The 21,059-nt window shown below is 41.0% G+C and overlaps 1 protein-coding gene and 1 long non-coding RNA gene across 10 annotated transcripts in view; both read left to right on the top strand.

The window, feature by feature from the left end:
* The window catches only part of TRPM3 (transient receptor potential cation channel subfamily M member 3), a 785,382-nt gene that overhangs the window by 204,992 nt on the left and 559,331 nt on the right, over positions 1–21,059 (top strand). The window lies entirely within an intron of this gene.
* LOC116570779 lies at positions 1,725–4,799 on the top strand. Its single transcript, XR_004277553.1, has 2 exons — positions 1,725–2,983; positions 3,195–4,799. It is a non-coding gene; the product is annotated as an uncharacterized LOC116570779 (long non-coding RNA).

A 21,059-nucleotide genomic window follows, 5' to 3' on the forward strand; every position in this document is an offset into this window, starting at 1 on the left:
AAAAAATAATGTTTCACTTTCTGTTAATAGAACAATTCTTGGTGTTTCTCAATGAAACTTTGTTTCTTCAAGTTTCAGATTCTCATCCTTATTAAATCCTAAGTGTCCTGGGGAGATCGACGCTATTAGCAGCACCAAAAAATGGTGTATTACTCTATTTTTAGTGACCCGTGCAGACAATAATCCTTTTTCTACTTAGCAACCGTCCGTGGCTGCGTTTGAGCTTTAATGCATTTGAAGGCCAAGCTAAGGGCCAAGCACCGTGGTAGATGCCAGGGTCACGCACAACATGAATAGAACTTGGTTTTTGCCTTGGAAGAGCTAACGCTTCTCTAAGGGTATATAACAAATGCAAGAGTTGTTTCAAATCTCAGTGGTAGGGAGAGTGACATTTAATTTTATTAAATTCCAGCTGTGCATACACACTCACTCGTTGTGGCTCTGGTAACTTCATCTTCTGGGGCAACATGCCTCCTTCCTTCTCCTCCCGCATGCTCTAACTTGCCTGCTGTTTATGTTCTCTGATTTGTCTCCCCTTACCCATTGCCTGACAGGGTTCCCAGACGTTGTGTGTGTGTGCGTGTGTGTGTGTGTGTGTGTGTGTGTATAAGGGACCTAGACAAAGCCTGACAACATAGCCACTTTAAAAAAAAAAAATGTATTGTGTTATGTTAGTCATCATAAAATACATCATTAGTGTTTGATGCAGTGTTCCAAGATTCATCATTTATGTACGACACCCTGTGCTCCATGCAATACATGCCACTGCTCTCTTCAGGACCTTTATTTATTTTTTAAAGATATTTAATTGAGAGACTAGACAGCACAGGTGGGAGGAGCAGAGGGAGCGGAAGAATCTCAAGCAGTTTCCCCACAGAGCATGGAGCCAGGTACGGGGCTCGATCCCAGGACCTGAGATCACAACCTGAGCCAAGATCAGGAGTTGAAAGCTTGCCCAACTGTGCCACTCAGGTGCCCCTGCCCTCAGAACCTTTAGATCGCTGTTGTGTGTGTCACCAGCAGCTACCACACCCTGGAGAGTGGCTAGGCCGACCTGATGTGTTAGAGAAGTACAAGACCCACAAGGGATTTCCAAGACTTAGTAGGGGGAAAGAGAAAAACCATTAATTCGTAATGCTTTTAAGTATGTTGGATTAATGGCAATGTTAAAATAATTCCTTTACTTTTCAAAAAAAGCTACAGGAAATTTAAAATTACATAGTTTATGGAACAGACCTATTACACAAGATTTAAAAATTAAAAGCACATTACACTTCTCTTGTAGAGTCCTGCTTTAAGGCAGAGGTCAGCAACTTCTCGAGTAAATGGACAGACAGTAAATGATTTTGAGTTTTGGTCACAGACAGTGTGTGATGATGGGATGTGGCTGTATTCGTGAGCTGTGCAGGACAAGGGCAGGCCAGAGTTGGCCTATGAACCAGAGCTGATGGACTGTTACCTAGACTCCAAGCAGTAGGCAACAGATGCACACATCTCTGTGTGATTCCAGCAGTGCTCCACGTTTGACCATTCTCACGTGGTACGACTGTGTTGGAGTAAAGGCTCCCACGACAGAGTCCTAACGGTAGCTAGTGTGCATACAGGAAGGAATACGATAAAGGTTAAAGGTTAAAGCAAAGTGCTTTGATGCAGAAGGTTGTGCTGTGCGCGTGAGGTTGTACTAAAAAGCTCTTTTTTTCCTTATCTCATTTACTCTTAAGAACCTGGGAAGGGTTACTTCATGATATAAGGGGACAGTGGCTTAGCTAAGCAATGAGCTCAGAGGAACATTGTTGATAGAGGCAGAGCTGGGAATGGGCCTCGGGCTGGAGACCAGAGCCCAGACCCTTTTACAGTAAGTTGTGTGGTCTTCCGTGATGGTCCAGGATGGAGGTGTAAGTAGAAACCTCAGAACAGGGCATAAACTAAGCAAATTTCACTTGGCCTTTGAGGTAGCTAAGAAGATTAAAGGCAATTCAGAACATGTGCGTCTGGGATCAGTTTTTCTTCCTTAACTTACCTATTGAGGTCAGTTGGTAGACTGAGCACAGGAGAACCAGACTTCGAAAAGTTAAACATTATGTGTAAGTGTTGAGCACACTGGCCAAGGAAGGGAGTAGCGCCCGCTAATAACGGTTTTTCTGTTACCCCAGGACCGGGTCGCCTAAATCCCATGGTCTAAATGTCGCCTTGGCTGAGGGTGGCTGATGTCAAGTGGGGGTTAGTAATTCCTCTTAGGTCACGGCTGACTCTTCTGAGTCCAGTTATTTAAGAACAATGCCGAGAGGCTTTGTACCTTTCACTATCCGTAAACCAGACATAACTATTTTACTAATTCTAAAACAATGGGGACCCCGTTTCAGTTTCTTTCTAACCAGTGAACCCACTTGGCTTAATGGCTTTAGAGGTTTTATTGAGGGGGAGAAGTGGAAAAGAATATAGCCCATTCTGTGATTTTGATAAAAACCTGTCCTAGGAAATGTAGATGTGACTGTACATACCCAGTTGTATATATAGCATCAGGCAGTAAAGATCCTTGAAGGCTTTCCATAAGCTACATTCTTAAACTCTCGATGTATATTCATTGTACCACATTTTCTACTGATGCTTTGATCTCATCTCTGTGGGAAATCTGTCTAAATTCACCCATGATTCCCTGATTCCCATCTTCCCAGACTAACATTGTTCACACTACATTAATATCCAAGACACGGTGTCTGTGATTCTAGAAAAATCTGTACGGTATCCTGTAGCACATGCTTATGTCCTTGTATTAAGAAACATGAAGGAAAGTTCAGTGTATAAGTGTGCAGTCTTTAGTTATCCTGAGATAGTAGCAAATGGAAACAGTTTTCTTTTTCTGAATTCTTTTCTGAATTCAGAATTTTATTGGGTTCTTGGATGGCAGATACTTTTTCCTATCAGTGATCTAAATAATTTAAGAGTGATGAGGCTGGTTAAACTTATCCCTTAAAAACATAGGGTGGCTCAGTGGGTTGAGCCGCTGCCTTCGGCTCAGGTCATGATCTCGGGGTCCTGGGATCGAGTCCCGCATCGGGCTCTCTGCTCAGCGGGGAGCCTGCTTCCTCCTCTCTCTCTCTCTCTCTCTCTCTGCCTGCCTCTCTGCCTACTTGTGATCTCTCTCTGTCAAATAAATAAATAAATAAAATCTTTAAAAAAAAAAAAAACATAAGGTGTGGATTTAAATACACAGAGCTAGCTATAAAGAGTATCAGGAGTTTCTCTAGTCTTTGAGAATTAGAGAATATACATATGTGGGCTTATTTTGTGTGTCAAGGTGGCCGTGTTATACGGATGCTCATAATATTTTGGAAGTCGCTTAAAGAAAAGCAATTGAGAGCCACGAAAAAAGCAAAAAACAAAACCACAAAAAAAATCACCTCTCTCACCAAGCTTTTCTGAAAACTTGCTTAGTCTAGATAAACCCACTGCAAAGAAAAAAAAATGCAGCCTTTTCTTACTGGAAAATAGGAGCATGATCATAATATGGCCTTGACACCACCAGTCCATGTGTTTCTCATCCTGTGTTCGCTTTGTTTAAATAATCATTCACTATGTAAAAGTCTCCTTCCCTTGGCAAACAGTCTCCCGGGCTTCTGCACTCCAGTAGCATTTTTGAATGATGATGTAGTCCTTGGAATATGGGCCTGACTTTCCCAGTTGACTTTAACATTATCCTCGGGCATTTTTGTACCCCTGATTTTAAGCACAGTGACTTGTGTATAGCAGGGGTATTGGATGAATGAGTAAAGGGATAAATGTCTATAAGAAGGGCCAAAAGAAATCAGTCCCATCAGAGAGCCAGATGAAGGACTTCACTGTTTGTGATAGAAAATTAAAATTCACTCTTGGTGATGATCCTTGGCAACTTTCATAGATGAAGACCTATAATATAACTTGGTGGTTATTACTGGGCACAAATCCTTTCATTCGTACTCACTAGCTGTGTGACCTTGAGCAAGTTACTTAACCATTCTGTGCTTGAATTTAGTCATCTGAAAAAGATGATAAAAGTGTATTTTTGCATTGTATTGGTTATGTTACTGTAATTAAATGAGTCAATATTTGCAGCACCTTCCATGTAAGAAGTGCTACATAAGAGGGAGGTGTTACTGATGCTGTTGTAATGATTGAGTCTGTGTATTTGGGGGTGAAGAGGAATGAATGAGACAAATCACATGCTCTGTTCCACATCCTAAAATTCCATGTGCAGGACATGCTGGGATCACGTGGATGGGAAGAGTTATAGCAAGAACCAGACTGACATTAAGTTAAAATACAAATAACAAAAAACAAAACAAAACCAAGTACAAATAACCACAGATCCCTTTTATTTTGCCTTTAATCAAATTTTACTATTTCCATACAGTAAAAATCGGTTAAGCAAAGCCATCTTCTTCTTCCTGGAAAAAAATTACTTATAAATAATCCCAATAACCTGTGATTCCCATGAATTGACTCGCAGTTTGGCAAGGAGCTGTTTGGATGGAAGCAGTGGTTCCTTCTTTTCCAAGTCCTAGTCCTTCCAGGGTAGTGAGCTGGGTAGCAGAAGAGGCCCCTGAATTCTTCCAGACGCCCAAGCTGCTGTCAAATAGAGTCCCAGCAGGAGGGCCCTGGAGGACACTGTGGCCAGGATGCACTGTTGCATAAGGCTTGAAGACAGTGACTCCAAGTTTGCTGGTTTGGTTCCTGCGGAGACTGCCTGGCTTTCTCTGAAGCAGAATGATCTGGCAAAAAAACAAAAAGACAACCCAAAACAAATAAACAAACAAAAAAACCATTGGATTTAATCAGGAGACAGATTTCGATCCAAACTTCAAAACCTTGCATGCATTAAGCCTTTAGATGTCAGAATGTTTCCATTTATCTATTAAATTACATGAACGGATGAATTTTTATTGTGCACACTGTAAGGATGATGTTATGTTAAATACCTGGCCATAAATCCTGGCTTCACGGGGAAGAGTTGGAGGTGACTGAGTGGATGAGTACACTGTCTCAGCTTTAGCTCCATCCTAGAGGACGGACCTGAAACATACCTTGCCTCCCACCCCACCTTCCCCACACGTGTATACTTGAGTGCCCGCAAAAGTGCCGTGAGATGGTGGTTGCCTGGCTCGTCTTTGCTAAACAGGTGACCCTGTATTTCATTACACGGTCTAGAGAAAGGTCTCAGAGAGGGCCCCCAAACAGGCATCAATGAGACCCATTTCACAGGTTACTTGCTAGGGCATTTTCATTGGCTATTATGTTGAAGTAAATTTTCTTGGGCGTCAGTGTAGAAGCACTTGGCCTCTCCTAAGGGATAAGCCTAGAAATTGATACTCCATTCAAGGCTACAAAAAGGTATTGAGCACCTATTATGTGCCAAGTGCTGTTAACATACAGAGGTGAGGATAGAGATTCATCCCTTTTTAAAAGAGATTTACCGGGAGTAGAGTCTAATGAGACCTAAATATGCCAGGAAGTGTGCTGAGTTCAATGAAAATGTGCTCTTTGCTTAGCTTTTCACTTTTTACTCAGCCTAACAGAGTAAATAACAAATGAGCTACCTTTCTCTCTCTATACATTTGTCTAAAAAACTCATTATGGACCTATATACGGAAATGAGAACACAAAGCTGCAAGTTAAATTTCCAACCTTCTGCCAAAGTAAAGAGCTACATTTTATTATTTTATATAAGGTATAATAACTGCATTAGCCCTTTTAGGTAATGACCGTGTGAAAGTGATTTGTAATCTGATTCCTTTACCGCTCACCAAGAACTAGGCAGCTGTAAGAGACACATAAGCATACATATCTTTTAATCCATTTTAATCCATTAGATAGATATCTGTGAGATCAATTCATTTTAAGATGTGTAGCCATGAATAGAAAAATTATTAGTCTCACAATTTAACTGTTTGTAGTAATTCTCATTTAATACAATCACATCTGTTAAAAAACAAGTCAGAATTTCTATAAGCCCCCTTTGTTGGAAACAAACTTCTCTCAGCAATTTTATACTTCTGTTACCATCGAGGTCTGGTTTCCCCTTAAGCTTTCAGCTTTCATGTTAAACATACACTGGGCCCTTTTTTGCAAATCTCTGCTGGCTCTGACCTATTAGCTTTTCTCCATCTTTAGCTCTAACCTGTGTCTCTATATTTACTCCTCTGGGCCAACTGGGGGAAAACATCTCCATCTGGTGTAAGTAACTTTTTGAGGGTTTCCTTGCTACTTAGTGATACTGGCTACCTCTCTTTTACACTAAAATGTCTGTTCATACTGGCATTAAAAAAAAAAAAAAAAGAAAGAAAGAAAGAAAGAAAAAGAATGCCATGGAAAATTCTTTAAAAAGGTAAATAAACAAGTGCCTTATACAATTAAAACTACAATTAAAACCACCATCAAAGAAAAATCTGCAATTCCTTCTCGAGGTGGGGCTGGATACTCTGGAGATTTCATTCTATTTCACTTTATACTTAAGGAAATCTCCCTCCCAAATTTGTCAGTTTCTTAATAGTGGCCCTAATCTGGACTGCCAGACATGTCAAGAAAAGTTAGTGCATCCACTGGTAGTAGTCCAAGAATGCATTCAGTTAAGAGAAGTTCAATATTTTTTAGAAGGCTGAGTGCTTCTGGAAGGAATCCCTTAAACCGAAAAATAAGAAGAGTCGGGATCTATGGAATTACAGAATTCCCTCACATTAAACTTGCGACCGTGAGCACAAGTGAATTGCAAAGCAGAGACTCTCCACCCCCAGTCTCACTCAACTTCATCAGCTGTCACAGGTGAGACTATAGGAATTGCCTGTTGCAGTCATAGGGACCGTATGCCATGAAACAATCACTGTTTTCACCGTTGGCTGTTTGCATGCTATATCGTGAGAGCTCATTTTGTGTGCATCTCTCCCATATGCAAGCCATTTTCAGTGTCTTCATGAAATAAGTCAGGTTTTTTTTCTTTTTTTTTAAAAAAAACTTGCTTTCCAGAGAAAGTGCGAGTAGTCACGTTCAGGGATATTGATATTTAACGAATACTTGAACCACAACTTAGGGTCGGGTATTTGCATTAAGGGTTAATAAGACATTTTTCCTATCCTCATGGAGCTTACAGTTTTAAAGGTTTCTTTTTTTTGCAAGGGTGGACTGATAATAAAGTCTGCTACAAAGTTAAAAAAAAAAAAGCTAGAATTATGACAGCTGTGAAGAGGCCTTGGGGGCATAGAATGACAGAACAATTCACCCGAGACCGTGGAAGGACTCTGGAAGGGCAGTCAAGGATGAAAGACTATTGCTTTTGACCCAGCAACTGCTCTTGCAAAGTGAACAAGTTGGGAAAGGGCATTTCAGGCAGAGCAGTCAATAGAAGTGGGGATGTGGACTATTCAGGACTAGGTCATCAGCCTTAGAGCTGGGGCGTGGAGTGTGTGATACCTGCCCGTGGTTCCTGGAAGGGAGGTTTGGTGCTGTACCCGGTTCAGTAGTCGGGGCTTCATCCTGCCAGTCACGGGGAGCCCTGAAAAGTTGAAGAGAGAAGGGACATGATACGACAAAAATGGGAATATGATGAATGGAGCCACCATGTAGGAAAGACCAGATGCTGTCGTTAGAGGGTCAGGAGCAGTTAGTGGGCATTTGGCTTGTTTTTGCTTTATTGCTGTATGAATGTTGGTGCAGGAGTCTTTGTGGGGATGTAGGTTTTCCTTATTCTTAGGGAGATAACGCAAGCATGAAGCTACTGGATTCTGTGATAAATACGTTTTTAACATTTTAAGAAACTTCCCAACTATTTTCCTAATAATTTTTTGAAATGCCTGGGAATTCCGATGTATCTGATGCATTAAGCTGTGATTCAGGTTCCATTCTTAAGACTCTTGGTCCTTTCTAATAAAACTTGCTTCCTGGTTCTCTCTGTCTCCTTGTTCTGGGGATGCTGGCAACCCGCCTAAGACCTTCTTTTGTAAAAGTTGAATGAGTTGGAGGCATTTTCTCCAACCAAGACTATTACATAATTGCTTGTTTTTTGTGTGGGTTTTTTTGTTTTTGTTTTTTTTTTGGTATTTTTAAAGAAACTATGAGTTTTGAGATAGTAGTTGAGGGAAGTAAGCTTACTTTTTTTTTCCCTAAAACTTGGGGGCAGAATATGAAGCATTTGATGAAAAAATAAAAAAGATCAATATAAAAGAAGCTTTGGCACTTAAGTTTTCAAAGTAAATATAAATCCACACCAGGCTCTGCCATGGTTCACAGGCTCTGTGTGTGTGTATTGTATCAGAAAAAGATACTCTTGATTTAGACACAGTGAATGGATGGAATCATTTCTTTATTAAATAAGTACTTACACACTTTAAATGGAAACGAGGGGCTATGTCTTAGAATTCCGGCCAGAATTTAAAAAAATTTTTATAATATCTCTTTAAAGTACCTCCCCTTCAGTAGCCTTAAGAATTAATGTTTTCCATTTGGTTTAATATCCTTTCCTTAAAAGAGTGAACTCAAGAAGGTAAGTTTTGTGACTCATGTACTACTCTGAAGCATCTTTAAAAGTTCTTTATCCTGAGATCGAGCAGAACAAAGCAAGGAAAGAATAAAAGCAAATACCCAGCTCATTGGCTTGCAAACTTTTTCTGTTAATGGGGTAGCTTAGGATCTGTGTACCACGCACATTCACAGCAGCACACCTGTGTCTGAGAAATGTCCATGAATGTACATGGCTGTGTTCCACGAAAACTTTATGGATGGATGCTGACATTTATATTTTATGGACTTTTCGTGTGTCAGGAATTGAATTGTTTTCAACCATTTTAGAGTATAAAAACTGTTACTCATGAGCTACTCATTAGGCTGCTTTGACCTGGGGACAGTAGTTTGCACCCCTACCATGGACAGTTCTCTCGGTCAGCAGGTGCTCTTTTGCCAAGCTCTCCTGAATTTTGCCAAGCTCACTGATGTTCTTTGTACCCCTACAAATAACATGGGCTCCAGTAGTTGATATTTTCCTGCTTGGAAATATGTTGAAAAGTTTGTCTTTCTTTTACCCGGTAATAGATTTTATACTCATGTTAGAGAAGACAGTAAGTTCTCCAAGGAAACTCTCCTGTCTCACTCTACACTTTAAAGCCCCCTTTCCTTGGTTGCATGTTTTAATTTATAAAATTACTCTTGGAACTGCCTTCCTCATCGGAAAGTTAAAATTACAAAATAAATTTTGCTTATGGAAATGCAAATTCTCACTTCCTAAAAAACATGCAGTTGGGGTGCCTGGGTGGCTCTGTCAGTTGAGCATCCAATTCTTGCTTTCAGGTCAGGTCATGATCTCTGTACTCGGTGTGGAGTCTGCATGGGATTCTCTCTCTCTCTCTCTCTCTCTCTCTCTGTCCGTCCACCCCCTCCCCCAACAGGCATGCACACTCTCTCTCTCAAATAAATAAATCTTTAAAAAGAAAAAAACAAATAAGCAGTTAGTTTAAAAAAAAAGATTCTACTTATTAATTAGAGAAAGCATGAGTGGGGTGAGGGGCAAAGGGAGAAACAGGCTCCCCACTGAGCAGGGAACCCAACGTGGGGCTTGATCCCACGACTCCAGGAACATGACCTGAGCTGAAGGCAGACACGCGACTGACGGAGCCACCCAGGTGCCCCAACAAGCAGTTAGTTTTAACAGTCATGAGGCAGAATATACTTGATCTCAGCCAAAAGGCCAAGAAGCCATATAATGCAGAATAGAAAAGGGGCATCAATTTGCTAATTATTCTTTTCCATTCTAATGGATTCTGAATGGAAACTGAATTCCATTCAGATGTGGTATGTGTAATGGTATATGAATAATTAAAATGATTGAAGCTTCGTGATTCATGTTGTATATGGATGGCCCAAAATGTCTGTATTCACTGAAATTCTTCACAAGTACATAGTTTCATGGACTACTACTGAAAGTTGTGAGATTTATGTTTTAGGCTTACTAAGGTTCCCAGATGCAATAAACTGAGCTATAATTTTTTAATTACAGAAGGTTATATTTAAGTTTGTACTTCCCTGGCCATTTTGGTTTTTTACCTCAGAAAGTGGGACAATTACAGTGTCTAATTAGCAGGTATCACAAATATCTAGAGATATTTTGACAGTGAGATCTACTCTTGTGATAGTACATAATTGTAATTAGATAGTTTAAAACAGTTTCTTGTTAACTTCTTGTGTAAGTCTTGGTGACATTAATATAACTAGGATACTTGCATTCAATTGACTTCAAAGACTGAAATTCTTGATTCTTCCTTGGAACCTGACCTCACAGTCAATGTTAATTAATGCAAACCAAATTAGGTCTTCCTAGAACAATTTGAACTATTTATTCCTAACACTGCCACCCCCCTCACCACCAAATGTTCGCCTTTCTTGCACTGCAGGAATACTTTCCACTGACTTACTCCAGTTCTCTGGGTAAAGAATAAAAGTCAAATTGTTTCCTTCAATGTTTCAAAAGCTTTGTGATGCCTAAATTATTGATATTTGTGTGTGTGTGTGTGTGTGTGTGTGTGTGTGTGTGAGAATGTTCTGTTCAAAAGGAAAACTTAAAACGGCAATGACAAGTTGTATTCCTCCTCTCCCTTTACCCTGGCAGTATTTTCACACATTTATTTATTTATATTTATTATATCTCTTTATTTATTTATGTACCATTTTTTTTTTTTGCACCATTATTCAGTGGTCCGTTCTAGCTAAAGTGAAATTCAGTTGCTGGTTAGATAAGTGTGTCAGATAAAAATAATTGACTTAAAATCTGGTTGGGTCCTGCCTGCCCTGTAGTTTTAACAAAACACTGCCACAGAGTTCCTTTTGTTTTTAGGATCTTCTTGCTTTTCAGGGCTAGACAGGGAAGAACAAATTGGAAATAACTCAGGCCCTTCCCTATTTCCCCAACTGCTCTCCTTCCTCCTCACCCCTGTAGTATAAAATGTCTTACTCCATTAGTCAAGTGTGGACGTACGGCAGGTAGGCTTTGAAAGGAAACAAGTCCCATTAAAGAATGGATCAGTATAATTTTGAAGCAATTATGGAAGCAAAAGAAAAGTTTCATAACTGTGTTGGGGAACGGATGGAAAAAATCTTGACATATGTCAGCTCTTTATGTTCTTTTCTATTGATTTTTCAAAAGGACAGTAAAGCTGTTAAAAGGACCAAGTGGTTTTATATGGAGTATTTTAAAATACTTTAAAATTCATTCTCGTTTTGAACAATAACTAATTCAGAGAGTTTCTGTGATTACTGTCCCTCACTCTATGGAAGGTCTGTAGTACCGCCCTGAACCTGCCGAATTTCCCACTGGTGAAGAATTAACCAAAGGATGTGCAGTATCTATTACAAAATATATGTGGGACCTCCCATTTATCCCTTCTGTCAGAATCACTTTAGGAAAAATGACCAGTATGACTTCATTGGGCACACCACTGAAGAAAGTCAAGATGTATTTTTTTTTCATTTAAAAAGGTGAAATACATGAGATCTATTATTCCAGAAATTAGGTCAGTAATTGCTAGTAGAATGTTAGGTATTTTTATAGTGTCCTGATCCATTTCTTTAAGAAAAAGCAATCTTAGTAGAAACTGGCTATGTGTCTCATCAAGTTTTTTTTTTTTTTTTTTAAAGATTATTTATTTATTTATTTATTTGTCAGAGAGAGAGCGAGCGAGAGCGAGCACAGGCAGACAGAGTGGAAGGCAGAGGCAGAGGGAGAAGCAGGCTCCCTGCCGAGCAAGGAGCCCAATGTGGGACTCGATCCCAGGATGCTGGGATCATGACCTGAGCCGAAGGCAGCTGCTTAACCAACTGAGCCACCCAGGCGTCCCTGTGTCTCATCAAGTTTTAAGGAACACATTCTTACTCAGTGTCCAGGTATTAGCATGGAAAGAAAAGGTAAACACTTGATTTTATACTAGTAGCTGCCTTTTATTTTTTTTTTAAAGATTTTATTTATTTATTTGACAGAGAGAGATCACAAGTAGACGGAGAGAGAGGCAGGCAGAGAGAGAGAGAGAGAGAGGGAAGCAGGCTCCCTGCTGAGCAGAGAGCCCGATGTGGGACTTGATCCCAGGACCCTGAGATCATGACCTGAGCCGAAAGCAGCGGCTTAACCCACTGAGCCACCCAGGCGCCCAGTAGCTGTCTTTTAATCTTCGTGTTCAGTTTCTGTACTCACTTCAGTTGCTGAAAAGAGGACCAGGCCAAGAAAGCTGTGTGGGGTAGTTTTGGGTTCATGAATTATTAGTTGAGGTAAGTTAGAGAACCCATTTAGTATGTTTTAAATCATATTTGTCCTGAAAAGCATGTTACAAACCTGTGTATTTTCTTTACTTGGGAAGTAAAGTAACTTTATCCCAGCCGTCTACTGTCCCTCTTTACAAAACTCCTCCTTTCAAATTGCTGGAGAATGTTCTTATAATGGAAGCCAATGCTTCTTTTGCTTATTTTCGTTCCCTGAAGTGACTCTTTCACACTTGAATTTTCCTGAAATCAGAGTGTACAAACACAGGGATTTCTGTCCTTTTGCAGAGAAACTACAAGCAGAGAAGTCATCCTGTTCATTTCTTTTTTATGACAGTCTGAGGTGGGAGACACTTATTAATTGGTGTGAATGAATCATTTTACTACTACACAAAACATAAATTTGGGAAGGATGAGTAATTCATTCTTGTGCTAATATCTTCCTGACTACATGGTATAATAGTTTAATATGTATCAGTATATTTTTTTTCAGGAAAGTACAAATTAATAAATACAGCTTTTATTTTGTCTGTGTTCTCAAACAATCCCTGATATGTAACACTTCATGTAGCATTGCATATAATTTTATTTAAAAAGTGTTCATGGCATGGACACCATTCCATCTCCTTTTTGCCTTCTGTCCAGCCCCACTCTTGAACACTGTCCACAAAGAAGGAAAAAGAAGCACAGGTAGGCAGGGACACTCCTAAAATGCAAGCAAATTCAGTGTAGAATACGTTGAGCTTTTTTTTTTTTTTTTCCTTTTTGAAGTTTTGAACAAAAGGAAGACTTATGTATATTTTCACGGAAGCGGTCCTTTTCCTTCTTTTACACTCACATCTTTGAAATGGGACTGCTGTGATTCCATTGCTATCTGTGGGACTGAATTGGCATTTAAGATGATGATGGTTGATGACAGCTGATACTTGTAGAAAGCTTCTCACAGTGTGCCAGGCGCTGTCCAAAGTACCAGAGCTATATTATCCCAAACCCTCACGACAATCCTAAGAGGCGGTAACAACTATAACTTCTGTTCGTTAAATGAAGAAACTGACACTGAGAGGTCAAGCAACATGCCCAAGGGCACAGAGTCTAGTCAGTAGCAGAGCTGGGGTTTCAACCATGACAGTCTGTCTCCCGGGTAATTCTGCCTAATATCATTAATATTCAATTTTACTCAGCTCTTCTTGAGCCTTCAAGACCTAATTTGAGCTATATAAACAAATGAGCAACTAAAAGTTAAAAATAGACTGGAATTGGTGTCTTGTATTTTGATATAAAAGGAAGCCTAGTAGATTTGGCTACAAGTTATGGAGACATGGTAGAAGAAAAAGGGGGGTCACAGTCCTGCTGAATGTGCATGACCAGCTAACCATAATGGTCTTATGGTATTTTCCAGATTTGCAGATCAGGGTGAAGGAAGCCCAGAAAGGCTAATAAAACCAAGTATGACCTCGTAAGCGGTGCACCTGCCGTCATAAGCAGCATTGTCCTGCTCCAAAGTTTCTGTTTCTCTAGAGTGTATATGAGTCCATGTCACCTGGAGATGCAGCACCACTTCTGCCCACGTGCTGTCCTGAAGACCAGCATGGAGGCTACCAAGTCGCAACCTGGCTTTCAGTACTTGACGCTGATTTCAGAGTCCGTGCATTGGGCATACCACGCTGACACTGTGGGAATGTCTCTTTAACCAAAAAATGCATTATTTAAGATATGCTGTTCTTGCTTGGAGAACTTCTTTCCAATACCTACCTTATAACAGACACTTTTAAGCTGATTACATAAATTTACTTGCTTACTCCCCATAACGCATCTGTGATGTTCACTGTATCGTTTGGTTCGTCTCACTAATGGGGGTACCAGCAAGTACAAGGTCTTGTAGGGCGTGAAGTTGGCATTCAGAGCTAACCCAGGTGGTCTAGCTGATGATTCTTGCTCAGGTGTGACAACAAAAGACGCCACCACAGTCACTGATTGTCCAGGTGAGCACCGGGGTCCATCGGTCTTCTCCATGAGGCTGAGACAGAGCCTACTCTCCACCTGTGGAGATGCTCAGAGCAAGCACAAGGCAGAAGTTGGAAAGTATTAAACATAACAACTTGAGATCTCTGGGAAGTCCATGCCGGGGAATTCAATAACGAGATTCTGTTAAAACAGTCGTTGATGGAATCGTCTTTTGAAGGGCACGCAGAGACCTAACGTCAAATCTGTTCTGCAGTTGCACCTGTGTGCAGAAAGAATGGCTTAACTTCCTGCACGTGTATTAGTTTTCTTTGGAAAAACGGGGAAGTCTTCTAAGTATTGCTAAATAAAATTGAAGTGAAAAGAAAGAGAAAAGCTCTCATCTGATCAGTATTAGATGTAGCAGGGGTTTAATGGCTAGGTGTCAATTAGGAAAGCAGACATAGGAAGATAGTTGTAGCTGAAGTTGGGGTGGGCTGACAGCATCGCAATAGGTCCGTGTATGGGGGTAAAGGAGGAAATGTGATAAAATGCCATGACATTTATTAGAAAAATGTACACTATCAAACTCCATCCACGACTGTCGGTTGGAAATGCAGATACTGTATCTGCACAGTAACTTGGACCAAAGGTTAATACACATTTTAAAATATGCCACTGGGGATGGGAGTATGGGTGATTTTTTCCCCTTCTTTCTGTTATGGTGCTACTATCTGAAATAAAATATTTAAAAACAAAGAAACAGAGTTGAGGAAGTTGTGAAATCAAATAAATAAACCACAAATAGAACAAAATTATGTGGTAGTTAAAAAATAAGTGTATCTCTTACAATATTCTTGAATGTGATGGCTAGGGCCTCGTCTAAACTGCTTCTTATTAGTGAAATGAAAGAAAGTAGGATCACTGTTTCTTTGTGCAATAGGCCATCAATCCTTAATTAAGTAATCCTACCTAGAAATTCATTCAGGGTGATTGGCATAAAGTCAACTTAAAGCTACACACACACACACTCCTGTTGTAAATTTCTTTGAAGGAATTTCCATTCATTTATTAGCATCCTTAAGCTTGGACCTTAAATTGCCAAATTGCTGTCAGAGAGGCGTACTTAATGCCTGTTTCCTACCCGCGCCCCCCCCCCCCCCGCCACCTCCTCAGAAGCCTAGATTTAGAAGAAGAGAAGATTAAAAATGCTATAAAAAGGACAGAATCACAGTGATACCTTTTGGATTTCTTGTTCAATAACATGTGCTTTTGCTATATTTACATAAAGATTTAAGGCACTGCCTTCCTTGAGCTTAGAAATAAAGGTTACCACATATGAGATACATTTTTCTTTTTCTTTGATTCCACTCCTCAAAAGGTGGGGCAGAAAAAGTAACAAGTCTATTAGAATGTTAGATTCATTTCTATGCAAGGGAGTAAAGCAGCCAAAGGGCACCTTCTCATCACCTCTCCAGATAATAAGAAAGGCAAGGTAATGAGCCCCATAGACATTATATTACCCTGAGGCAGGGGCTCCCAGTGGCTGAATTCACACTTCACTTCTGATCTTTGATGGTATGGTGGGGTCAGAAAATTGTTAAATTTAAGGAAATAAGTAAAATAATTGGTCCACAATGGAAGAGACAAACTTTATATTGGAAAGCGATCAGCTCCAAATTGTCAAAACAATAGTGCTCCCAAGGAATTTTCAATCTCCTAATGTTAGAGGCGAGTCTAATACAGTCCAGAAAGTGAACATGCAGAATCCACAAGATCCTGCTTTATTTATTCAATAAGAGTTTATTGAGCGACTGTTGCCTACTGAGAACCATACTAGCCAGTGAGGATAGATACAAGAGTTGAAGTCCAAAATGACAGACCTGTGCAGTACAAACCTTTAGGGTTAGCGACGCCTGGGTGGCTCAGTTGGTTGAGTGTCTGACTCCAGGTTTTGGCTCAGGTCTAACCTCAAGAGTTGTAAGATTAAACCCCCCGTGGGGCTCTGTACTCAGTGTGGATTCTGCTAGAGATCCTCTCCCCTGCTTCTGCATGTAGGCGTCTGCACACTCCCTCTCGAATAAATGAGATCTTTACAAAATAGACCATCAGGTTGAAGAGGGTTGGGAATGAGTATGCAAGTTCTAGCTACATTGTTTTCTAGCTGTGTGGCCTTAGAAGAGTTCCTTATTTTAGGTTTAGGATTCCTCCTCTCTAATCCAAGCCAGGAGGTCTCCCTGGCAGGGCTGTTGTAAGGATTAAAGGAGTGCATAGATCTCTGCTATTAAGAAACGGTGCCTGGTGTGTATATATAGCAAGAGCTTAGAAAATGAGAGTTGCTTTTCCCTGATTGGAGCTTCCCATTTAGTGGACTAGGAGACGTCATCAGGGTGCTTTGGTGGGAGATAGTCTGTGACTGGCTCTCGGGGAAATTGGGCATATTCTTTCTGTAGGTCGTATGAAGCCCTTCACAGTCTCTGCCCATGAGAGTGTCATGGTCACGGTGGTTGTGTAACAGGGACTAGAGCAGAGGAGTAAGGCAGCCAGTTGATGAGCTGTCAAAGTCTGACATCCTGGGGTAAGTGATGCGGTTCTCTGTACTTTTGTCCTATTTCGTAAGGAAGTGCGTGTTGTGAATTTGCCATCAATGTGTGGATTTTATGATACCTCCATGAGTTGATGAAGTGTCTCTACAAAATTCAACATTTCCTTTATCCTCCGCTTCATCATCTGACCCATCCCTCTGCACAGAATGGCTTCCGAGGCCTGGAAAACTTGTGTATTTCAGATACTTGATAAATAAATGATCAGTTGTGAAAAGATGCCTGTCTTTGAGGCAATTGCTCCAAGTCTGTCCGGCAGATATGTGCGCGTGGTATCTTGGAGAGAAGACGGAAGACCTGAACCGGTGAGGGTATGGGAAGGGCTGGCTTTCCCTCGGCAGATCCGAGTGGAGTGTGTGGTCCTCAGGTGCTTGTGTAAGTTGTTGGGGCAGGATGGACAGAGCTGCTGGGTGCAGTGTGTTTGGCACTACGCATCCCCGCTCGGGCATTTCAGTGCCAGTGCCACCCTGTCTGTGCTTTTGCTCCTGCTCATGCTTTCCATACGAAACTATTGACGCAGCAAAGCCCATAGCGTTGTAACACAAAGTCAAGGCCAAGGGCAAGGTATTTGGTTTGCTCTTTCAAATTCTTCCATCTCTGGACAGCCATTGGGGAAATCAGGTGGTAACTTAGAATGTATAGAAATGACACCAAAATCCATTAAAAGGATGGAAAGCCTTTGGAGTACCATGGCCTGTAGGTGAATTTCTGTATGAAGAATGCATGGGAATGGAAAAAGCTGGATATATAATGTGTAAAGTCTTGTATATAAAAGACTTAAAAAGCGCATCATTGGTCCATGTTCTCAAGAGACCTAGCATCGCTATGAATGGGGAGAGAAAACAAATTATGATATACATGGCAAGAGCTAACTGGAGACAGATGCCGAGGGCTAAAGGAAGAGGGAGGGAGGAAAAAGGGCAAAGGGGTGGAAGAGACATTTGCCTTGGGCCTTCCAGGATGGAGTAGGAGTTCACTATGTGAGGGCTGGAAAGGCCAAAGTGTTTTTAGGGAGCAGGGTCAGCTTGGTCCCAGGTGGAGACCTGGGTAAATGGGAGCTATCAGGGAGCCATGGAGGTCCAGGTTGGAGGTCAGTGTAATGGACCCGAAACAAGAAAGCTGGGAAAGTTCCAGAATACAAATAGTCTTAACTGCCAATAAAGCATCCACACATCGGGCTGAGGGTTTGTGCATGTGCGTCGGTGCCCTACATAACATGTAGGTCATTTTATAACAACATACACTCGGGGGCACCCAAATTAAATTCCCATTCCTGTTGTGACTGATTTCTATGGCAGGAACAACCGGTTTTCATATGAACTAATCTGTAGTAATTCTCCACTCGAAAACAGAGCTTTTTCTCTCTTTTTGGTGGGGGGGTGCAGAGAGGATAATAAGACTTGAGATAACAGTAAGCTTTTATTCCTGATTAATCAAGACGGCTTCCTTTCATGATACCTAGCTTATACTGGAGATGGTAGGCTTCGAGGCAAAAGGAGAAGGTGAACTTTACTATGTAGCATGTCAAGGGAGTATGTTAGCCTTAAAGTTTTTAACTAAAGGTACCATAAATGCTGTTTGGGGAAGAGGCTTCCCTCAGCATCTGAATCCACAAGCTGAGTCTGTTGCTTACGGAGTGAAGGGACGATGAACCTCTCGAGCACAGTGAGCCAAACACACAGAGGGGTTAGGAAAGAGTTTCCGAAAGGTGGGGTTTGGACTGGCTGACCTTTATTCTGGAAATCAGGGCCAGAGGCTACTGCTGATGGAGTGGCTTTGAGAAGCATCTTGACTGAAGTAGTGTTGGCACGGATGAATTTAAAACCAGTTCTGGAATTATGTGTCGAAGGCTTGGGGATGAGAACCGTCTGTGTCTTCACTTCTCAAATTGGTAAAATGGGTCCTTTTTTTTCCCTTTCTTTCTTCATGGACCCATGCACAAAGTACACAGCAATATAAAAATAACAATTTTATACACCTACTGTGTGCCAAGCACTGTGCCTGTTACTTGAAATACATCATGTACTGTTTATATGTCAAGTTTAAGAGGTGAATCTTAGTTATTATCTGCATTTTACAGAAGACACAAAACCATGATGCTTTTTCATTGGCACAAAGCTCATGCCTGGATACTTGGATTTACACGCAGGGGAGGAAGCATGGTGGCTCCTGGGTCATGGTGGGACGCCCTGGGCCAGCTACGGGCTGGTGCCGGGGCGGGGGTGGTGGTGGTCAGCCTAGAGCAGGGTTGTGTGTGAGGGACCTGTGCTTTCTCCCCAGCTCCCGAGCTGGGCGAAGCCCCGTCTGCCAGGCTCATCCAACGACATCATTATTTCTACTCTGCGGGTTCATAATCATCAATATCACATGGCAGCATCAAAAGGATCATCTAGGAGATTAAACACGAAGGGAAAAATACGTAATTTCTTGTGCACTCTGATTACAGCGATGAAAACCTGTCTGGAGACACGGTCAGCTTAGGCATGTCAGCTCTGGGAATGGGCACTGCTGTCATGTAGATAGGAGGTTTTTAATTAAAAATTTCCTTTTTCCTAATCAGATTGGGAAAGATTGAGATGGAGACGATCCTGGGGTTCGGCAAGAATGTGGGGGAGCATGCAGTCTCACACAGCGCTGCCAGGAGGGTCAGCCTGGATGACCTTAGTCAGTGCCCTCTAAAGTGAAAACTGTGCAGAATATTTATTTAGCCCTTCTTCCTCTGGAAACTTATCATGGAGATATGCCCACCCTCCTTTGGGAGCAAATATGAGGATGTTTATTACAGCTTATAAGAGGAAAAAAGGGAAAAGGGAAATAGCCTAAATGTTCATGAAGACAAGTGTTGAATGGTGAACAATGAGAGAGATACATAATTGAACTTAAAATGAAAAAATGTATATTTATATCTTGTGACATGAAAAGAGGAGGTAGATTCACAGAGAAAAGTATTGCAAACTAATGCAAGAACTGTGTTCTCTTTATGACATAAAGAGTATATGCCTCTGTTTAACCATAGATTCTTGAACAATGTTGAAATAATACAATTAGGCGTGCTCAGCTTTGGGTGAATGGGGAAACAGGAAGCGGCACTCCAAAATTTATTTTGTTCAGCATTCTTTATTATTCTTAATATTCTTTTGAGTTTTTTATTTCACACACATGTACTGTAATAACAATGAACCTTAGGTTTTAAAAAAAATCACTCAGTTTTGTTACAGTTATCTCCGAGGTGATGATTCTCTGCTCTCCAGTGTCAGGAATCCCAGTCTCCCCACCCTCGTTTCCCAGAAATCTCTCGGAGTGAGTGGTGCCGTGTGCCCATGTCTGGTTAGGAGGACCAGGAGAGCACATCCTTCCTCCGCCCCCTCCATTCCTCCAGCCGTAGGCCTTTGCGGAGAGTGCTGAGTACCCAGGAGGACGCGGGGGTAAATGAGGTGAGCGAGAAGTTGGCTTTGTGACCGGGAATTTCCTGGAGGAAACTGTAAACTGTGTGTTGAAAGGCTTTTCAGTTGGAGCAAACTATGTAGAAACAGAGATTGTGGTTCCAGCATCCAAGCTGTTGAATGTAAATGGACTAATTAGAAATGAGGGAATATTTAACCTAAAGTGAACTGAAGGTTAACTTTATCTGATCTATGAAGAAATTTGCCAAGCACAATAGTATTGTTACAAAGATAGCCAAAAGCTTGCTTAATCTATGCTCCGTAGAGCTCCTGTTAAAGATTCCGTGAGCTAAGTATTGGTATGCAGATAGGCCAGTAATTATAGATCAGGCTTATCTTTTAATTAAAACTGACCCAGAATTATGTGTGTTCACTTGATAAAGTATTATGCACTATTACAGATGATTTCTAAGAAGGGTTCTTAACTGATAGGGGAAAATATGTTTATGAGATATGTTTAAACCCCTGTGGTAGTCTCAGATTTACTCACAGATGCAAATGAGGCATAACGAGCTGGTTAGACTCTTGCTAGGCTCAGCTTCGTGGACACGACGCCTGTGTGACCACAAGACGTATGAGCAAAGCTGAAAGGTTTTATAGTCATTCAAATCTGTTCTTTAAGGAGCTAAATAGAATGATTACTAGCAAATTCTGCTAATATATTCCTAAGTAGGAATAATACAAATTGTAAAATTCTGGCCGATTTTGTCCCCGGTCTTGGTCTGGGATGGCCATAGATCGTCATGATTCATTTGTGAACTTTTCCAAACTCCATTGCAGGATGGAAATCGGTTGCCTTTGATGATTT

This window comes from Mustela erminea, chromosome 12 (genome assembly GCF_009829155.1).
Source record: "Mustela erminea isolate mMusErm1 chromosome 12, mMusErm1.Pri, whole genome shotgun sequence".
In the NCBI taxonomy this organism is placed as follows: Eukaryota; Metazoa; Chordata; class Mammalia; order Carnivora; family Mustelidae; genus Mustela; species Mustela erminea.